This window comes from Lichenostomus cassidix, chromosome 1Aa (genome assembly GCF_008360975.1).
Source record: "Lichenostomus cassidix isolate B80296 chromosome 1Aa, HeHo_3.0, whole genome shotgun sequence".
Lineage (NCBI taxonomy): Eukaryota > Metazoa > Chordata > Aves > Passeriformes > Meliphagidae > Lichenostomus > Lichenostomus cassidix.
The window spans coordinates 36518302-36526560 of record NC_139480.1 but is presented as its reverse complement, the minus strand read 5'-3'; the positions used below and the strand labels follow the sequence as shown (position 1 = coordinate 36526560).

Genomic DNA, 8259 nt, shown 5'->3' with positions numbered 1-8259 from the left:
ACAATAATTTCTTTTTATCTCTTAAATGTGTTATTACAGAGGCATTACTTCACTACATCACTGATTGGTTTGGCCTTGGAGAACAGTGGGTTCATCTAGCAGCCAGCTGGCATTGGCTCTGTTGGATATGGGGGAAGAAGCTTCTTGCAGCTTCTCTCTGATGTCACCTGTGTAGCTCCTCAGGTCATAGTGCAACCTGCAGGGAGGGAAGATGTCACTAAAGTCAGCTTCTCTGAGCCTCTATGCTCCCCTGCTACCAGTGCACTTGCCGTGCAAATGCAATACAGTAACCAAACAAAACACACATACAAACAAAAAAATCAAAAGATAGCTTTGTTCAGTGGTGACTCAATAAAAAAGAAATTATAGTAGATATATGACATCTAGATAAGATAGAAAATAATCCTTAGGCTGTGGAAGAAAATCAATGTAATCAAAACGAGCATGCTCAGAATCCATGTGTAATTAAAATACCATTATTTGTACAGGGTAAATATTTATCACTTAAACAAGAAGCTTCAGCCTTGCATTGCAAGAACTGGGCAAACTCCAAATTGCTTATTGACAAGTTGCTGTAACTATGTACAAACAAGAGATGAAAGATTTTTAGCTTGTCATTCATGATATATCCTGAAAACATAAATGAATCATTCTCAAGTAAGCCCTATGCTGACTAAAGCCTCAGTTTCCATAAAATAATTTTTAAGAGGTGCCTAGAACTTTTATCTTTGGCAGTGGTTTAGTGCTTAACACTGGTGCAGGAGGGCTCAGAGAGTAAGAGTTGCTGCCTTGCAACAAGGAATAATTAGGAAAGGATGAGTATTAACTTTTTTAGGAGGGGGAATGTGGCTAGCACAGGTCTTTCCCATGACAATTTTTTCCTGTGTTTTATAAACAAAGATAAAATTTGGATGTTATTAAAAACAGTGTCTTGAGATTTGGACAGTTCAGGCCTGGCCAATCAGGCCTAGGGGGAGGTTTCTGACTGACCAATCTGAGTGAGCTCTGAAAAATCTATATAAGTTGGAATTAAATAATAAAAGCTCTCCTTTTTATGCCACACTGAGAATCCAGGTCTTCTTTCTCTACTAGCAGCTCAACAGCGACAGGGGAAAGAAGGAGAAATGGATTTCGTGAAAAATCATTTGTTTTGCAAACTGAAACAAGGATTGAAAAATTTTGATAATCTTAGGATGTTGGCTAAAATTAAACATGTCTGTTGGTATACACTTTGGGAAATAACCGAGCAATTGAGGTTAAAACCCACTAATAGTTCTGGAAAAATTGGATGGATGAAACTGACATGAGACAAACAAGCAGAGAGAGAAGCTATGTGAGCACAGGGCAGCTGCAGAGTCCAGCTGCTGGTGGTGACATCTCCATATGTGAGGGAATTATGGTGCAGTTGCTGTCCTTTGGCTGTACAACAACATGACCAAGGAAAGGAAGTGCTTTGTATTGATGAGGCTTCACCATTTTACGGTGCCTAAATCTTGTATGACTGTGTAACTGCATGCAGTAGCCAGTAATTTCCCTTTAGTTTTGCTGTCAAAAACCAGGCTGCAACTATCAAATGTCCCCTGGGTTGATACTGAAGGACTTCTAATAATAACTTGACCAAACAGTTTACTTTTTTCTTCTTTAAAATATAGAACTGAGGGATTTGGTCATGCTGCTGCATATATAAGTCTGGGTGTTTGTGTACATACACACACACATACAGACACAGACTTCTCGATATTTTTTTAATGCTTTGACTGCTGTAGTTAGGATGAAACAGAGACATGTGAGTGCATTAAAGATAGCATCTTAATAAATTCTAGCTTTCCAGTACTCCACTTTGCTGATTATGGTCTTCCAAATTGCACATTTGAGGTGAATTGCCTTAAAAGTACTGGAGTTTGGGAAAAAGAGGGGAGGAAGAAGGAAAAAAAAAAGAGTAATGTTCCATTAAAGCTATTATCTCAAGTCTTGGAGTAATTTTATTTTTTTTGTAAAATGCTTCATTATAACTCAGAAGCAATTGTCTACCCGGGTTATAGTAATTATCTTGATTGTCATCAACCATGCAATACAGGATTGTGTTTATTAATGAAGTGCAATCCTGTAAATAACACAGGCATAGCTCATGAATACTGTATACTTAATTGGGGTCTTGGTTTGAAATATTCCCCAGCTGACAGTGAAAGATAGACAACATTATCCTAGATGTAACCCCGCTGAAGTGATACTGCAAAATCTTACTCTTCCATGCATTTAAGAGAATTGGAAATAGTTTCCTGAAATTGATCTAAAGAATATGCAGGTCTTTCATGCTTTCAAACCTGTGTCATTGATTCTCATAATGGTCTTGGATTCCAAATAACTTTCACTGTATGCTCTAAAGCATTTCCAGCCTGAGTACTGTTATTAAAATGCCAAGAATTTCTTAAAGAAACTCGTTTGCTATTTTCCTTATTGTGTTAGATAGCTTCGGACATAAATACTTGCATGCCCTGGTAAAGGAGAAAATTGGAAAAGCTAGCACCATCCTCCAGCACAGAGTTTAAATTAAACAATATGTATGGATAGTGTGCCTCAGAGACCTCTATCACCTCCCCAGTGGGGTCAAACAAGTACAGACACTGTTGAGAGTTACAGTAACAAGAAACCAAATGTATTTCCAAAAAGTAAGGCAATAAAAGCATCTTTTATTAGCTATCTACAAGTAAATTTCTATATATGACCCATTAGAGAGGGATTTTCTGTCAAGATCATAGAGTCATAGAATAGTTCAAGCTAGAAGGGCCCTCTGGAGGTCACCTAGTTCAGTTGCCTCCTGAAAGAAGTCATGGATAGAACAGATTGTTTAGAATCCCAACAAGAGTTAAACATTTCCAAGGAAGGAGAGTCTGTAATCTCTGAGGACCCCCTTACCAGTGCCTGACCACCTTGACCCCCAGCCTGAGAATCAAGTTTTTCAAAGCCTCTGAGTGACTGTGGCCCCAGCTCTTTATATAGTCATGTCAATAAATTATATTAGCTTCCTTCAAACAGCACAATGCTGTCACGAAACCAGTATCATAGTGGTTGGTTTCATTAAAATGATTAATTTCAAGTAAATTTTCAGTATCAGCTGGTGAATACTACTAAGTTTTGCTCTCTGTTGACCACAAACTTGATTTTACCTCTTGAATTGCAGATTTGCCCAGTTGAGCCCCAGCTTGTGATGACCAACAAACTGGCTATGAAGCTTCCTTCCCTCAAAGCCGTTGGCTGCCATAGGAGATCCTGCCAAGCTCACATTATCTCCCTGTGTAATTACAGCTTTTTAGTTCAGTGGGGTGTGATTAGCTCAAGCTGTAACTCATTTAGAGCACTATAATTACAGTGCACTCAGCTTCGCAGTTGGTTTTGACCTAGAAAGGGTGTGTTCCTGGGGTTATTTTAACAATCTGTTGGCAGTGCTCAGAGGCAATACCAAGCCTCGCAACGAAAACATCTGAAATTCGACAGGCACTCGACAGTACTGTTAGTGGCTGCCAGAGTCAAATGTGTCTGGATATTTCTAAGTGTTCTGCATGTTACTCTCATTCATGTGTCTTTATCTAACATGTCAAGATTATCTCTTCTTTTAGCAACAGATGCCCAGTGGGGAAACAGACTTATTTATTTACTATGTAGTTAATTTCTGAATAGAATAATCAAAAATATAAATATGCAGTGAGTGCTGGTATTATAAAAGGCAGTAAAAATTACAAGCTGTGCACAGGACAAGTCTCATTTTATGATGAGGAATTATATCTTAGTGCAATTAGGGCAGCAGATGCTTAATGCCTGGCCTAAAAAAAAAATTAAATACAGTTTCCACTAAAAATCTTTTATGACAATTTACCATTACAGATGTGCATAAAATAGGAATGGCATAGCCACCTTCAAAATATTGTCCTCCTTTTTCTTTGCATTTTTAAAAACATTTTATTTGAATTAATATTGCCAGGCATCATTGCTTCAATTTTACCATCCCCATGTAGAAAATATGCCAATTCATTTCCATTATGATGGTGGTCAGGTGACACAAAACCTTATCTGCCAGTCCCATCAAATATTCTTTTTTTCTTCATTAAAAAGAGTCTTCCTGAAAATGTCTCTCCTCCGTGTTGCTTTCAACAGGTGTTGCTTTCACCAATTATTTCTGGACATATGAATGCTGATAAACTACTTCTGCAAGACCAGAATTGCTTTTCACCTATTAAGAAGCAAGAATTGATCACATGAACTATAGAGTAAAGGTAAAATTAAATTGGCTATTTCTTTGATCAGTAGGGAAGGATTATTTTCCATTCAAAAAAAGTGTGGAGGATAGGCCAGTGTTTTTAAATCACACATAGTTAAGCAAAATGGCTTGCAATATTATGACAATTGTGTATGACCTTCTCTTGGTATTTTTTACTTTCAGGTGGCAGAAAGGGATGCAGAAAAGCAGCACTTGTATAAATGTGACTGAGAACAGCCGGCAGCATAATAAACAGGCTATACTATTGTTGCAGAAAACAAACTTTTCAGCTTTGATTCTATGAAAAATACCCCTGCCCTGCACTAAATTATGTTCCCATCAGGGAAGCATAGTGGAAGAGCTCAGAAGCATGTCTGCTTGCAAGGAAAGGTGGCTGCCGAAGATATAACAGGAGGATTTTTCTCAACAGCAGGTTAACTTCATGCTTCTGTGTGCAAGACTGAGCTCTTTGAATTGTTCTGAAGTACCACTGCCACTTATGCCTCACTGATCTGGTCTTTTAACCCAAAAGCCTCCAAGGCATCCCCAGCCAAAGCATGAAGAAACATCCCTCCCCTCTGGAGGATGAAGGTGTCCCAGCAGATTAGCAGAGCACTGCTGGTGGCAGGCAGTATCTATGTGAACAATGGATTACAGAGCCAAGTCACTGTGCTTTCTTACACAGCGAAATTGAAAGCAAACTATCCGTCAGGCCTGCTGAGGGAATCTGAAAGAGATGAAACCCGAGGACCTTCAAGAACTCCTTTTCTTTAGGCTCCACATGCCAGAGCCTCTTGTACAGCCTCCATCGCTAAGCAATGCTGGTTAAAAGCAACAGGAAGATCATGTAATCCTTCTAAAGTGACATTATTACAGATGGCGACTGTGGGAAAGGGATTCATTTCCCATCCATTATAAACGCAATGGCTACTTTTTACACATCACAAGGCTCTACTTACATGTCCCAAAGGGCTGCATAATTCTAGCAAAAGCTTCTGCTGCTCTAGCCCAGGATAGCTGGGATTTGAGGAAGTTTCCCAAAGGTTTCTTCCGGTTAAATGTGCATTGTATTAAAAGCCCAAGTCTGCTACTGTTTGCCATGCTGAGAGATGTTGTGGGCTGTCAAGACAAAAGAAAATTAGGCAATGGAAATTTTATTGGCTTACAGACTTGACTCAAAATAAAAATATGTTAGGTCCTTCCTTTTGTCCTCTCTGCATTTTTCCCCTGTCACTTTTCTAAGACATTATTTCACAAATTCAGTTTCTACAACCAGGACAGAAAACTGGTTGAAAAAGCAATTACTTTTTCATGAAACATTGCCCAGCTAATTTTATTACTAGAGGTCCTGGTAAGATAAATAAATAATTGTGCAGAGGAGTGTTTCCTTCCAAGCAGAGGGTAGAACATATGTTATGAGCTAGTTATCAAATAACAATGTGCACTAATACAGATGGGATTCACCAGTTAGGTGGTATTTCCATGACTTTATTAACACTTTTTTGTTATTCTTTTCTGTGGCATTTTAACTGTTTCAGATATTAAGTTTAAAAAATATCAGTCTGATGTATTAGAATTCCATAGATGTACTCTTTAAAGAAAACTAATTTATATATCAGTTTTATCTTTGTACAAGTGCATGCACTGGAGTCAGCAGAAGTTTTGCAAGAGTGAAATCAGCTTCTCAAACATTTAGGACATTTCTTGTGAAGTGGTTTTTGTGATTCAGTTGCTGGGGTGCCAGAGTTGGATGTACGTAAGTTGATTCAAGTCTCTGTTTTGGTGTTCCCATAGGGAATCACAGAATCATCAAGGTTGGAAAATACCTTTAGTATCATCAAGTCCAACTATCAACCCAGCACTGCCACTGTAACCAATAAATCACTCAACCACATCCCCCAGCACCAGATCCAGACGCCTCTTGAACACCTCCAGGGATGGTGACTCCAGCACCTCCCTGGGCAATCTATTCCAATGCCTGACCACCCTAACAGTAAATTATATTTTCTATTATCTATGATAATACTGACAGCAAAGAAAATAAGAAAAAAAAAAAAGATAATACAGTCTGCCTGTTAAAGCTGGACCAGCACACAGCAAAGAAGATTTCCAAGGCAGGGAAATCAGAGAGCAAGAGGCAACATGAACCTGCAGCCCAGTGAAAAGAGACCATGATTTGATTTGGAAAAAGGGTGGGAATCCATTTCCCACCCTGCCTTTCTCTCCTCACTAAGCTATGTGGAAGCTCTTCCTTGTCCTGAAAAAGTCCAATTTCCTTCTCTGCTGTGCCCCTCTAAAAGGCAGAGTGGGGACAGAGGGCACACAAAAGTGAGACTAGGTGCCTAAGAGAAAAAGGGAGTCCATCTCAGCATTAGGAGAGAGCTGAATTTGGAAACATCCCCTGCATTATGCTTTCTTCATGGCTGTGTTTTCCTCAGCCCATCTTATCAGCAGGCCAGCTTGTTTTCATCCCATTTCTCAGTCACCATGCAGAGAGAAGTTGCTAACTGCCATGTACGGATTTGAGGATCTGGCTCCAGCAATAAAGTTTTATGGATCCAAACCAGTAGGAAGTAGTACATCAAAGAGGACATACTCTTTAGTAACTAGGGTATCAGGGGCCATTTTCATGCCCTTTGGTCATCTGCCATATGTAACATTGCACCAAGGCCCTCTTGACATACAGCAGCTACTGACAGCCACTCTTGCCCACCTGAGAGCAGAGTCTCCTCAGATATTCCCAGTCTGTCCTATTGCCCACATTTCTTTTCCATTATGTGAATATATACATATTGCACTTACCAGGCAGGCAACAGCTTAGCACATCTGCTCTCACGCTTATTCCTTTTCCTTTGACACTCTTCTGGAATACATTCCAGTTCCTTACCCTACTTGAACTGACTGGAATAATGAGGGGTCTTATTCAACATCTTGGCTGTTCTCTGCCTTGTGTTTTGCTTCATAGTGAGTGGAAAGGGTCAAATTACTAGCATAAATTCACTCCAGTAGTTGGTCTGACTATCCATACTTTCAACCAGTGCTACTTTACTTGGGCCAATTACATTCCTCTAATTGGCTTTTCTTTGCCAGTGTCAGTGTCTCAGTGCCTGACAGCTTCTCACAGTTTCCACTAATATATCCCTATCCAGCAGTTCTGACCCAAAAAGTGCCCTCCTCTTTAGGAGAATTCAAACACCTTCATTACATTACAGGAATCATTCTCTGGCTTCCTTCACTGTGTAATGTAGTCAGTCTCTTTTCCCATCACCCAGAGGACAGAGCGTGCTCCAAGGGACATGCTTCCCTTGGTCTGCTTGGGAAAGTGCAGGTTCCTATGGCACGCTGCAGACACACATTTGCTGACTGCAGGGCTCAAAAAATTAACTTGGCAGTACAATGAGAGCATTGGAGGTGATAATTCAAATTGAGAATCACAAATGTAAGGCAAAGAAAACAACGAAAAGTATGGGTCCTTTTGTTAGACTACAATTTGAAGTGCCTTCTAATTTGACTTTCGCTCTCTAAATCCTGGATCTTTCTATGAAAACACTAAAAAATCAGAGAGAGTTAAAAGTTACTGAGAGAGACACTTTTGTAAATAATAATTCATTTTTCATTGATTTTCTGTACTTATATTACACTTTCTTGTGCATTTCAGTTTTAGTCATGTGTCTGTAAGTTGAAATGAACATACATTGCTCCTTATCTCTGTCAGGAGGGTAGCAGCTATCCATCAGTGTCCCATTTTTTTATTGGTTTGGTTATTACCCACCCAAACTTGTGCCCCATGGAGGTATCCTTTTGAAAGATGTGACCTTTCTTTACTGACTACTTCTTGTGGACAATTACTAGTTCAGAAATATTTGTTAATTTCAGGGATGCGTGCTTCTTGCTTACTTTTCTAAGATATCTTTTTTCTACTCCTTGGAAACTTATGGAGGTACATAAGGAAATTTGCATATGCAGATTTGAAAAAAGACCAAGGGGACCTCTCTGTTTAGAGA

At 39.3% G+C, this 8259-nt stretch overlaps 1 long non-coding RNA gene across 1 annotated transcript; it reads left to right on the top strand.

The window, feature by feature from the left end:
- Nucleotides 1-3403: 3403 nt before the first annotated feature.
- Nucleotides 3404-7863, top strand: LOC146443478 (uncharacterized). The gene is made up of 3 exons (XR_014847755.1): nt 3404-3562; nt 4153-4271; nt 4439-7863. It is a non-coding gene; the product is annotated as an uncharacterized LOC146443478 (long non-coding RNA).
- Nucleotides 7864-8259: the final 396 nt, after the last annotated feature.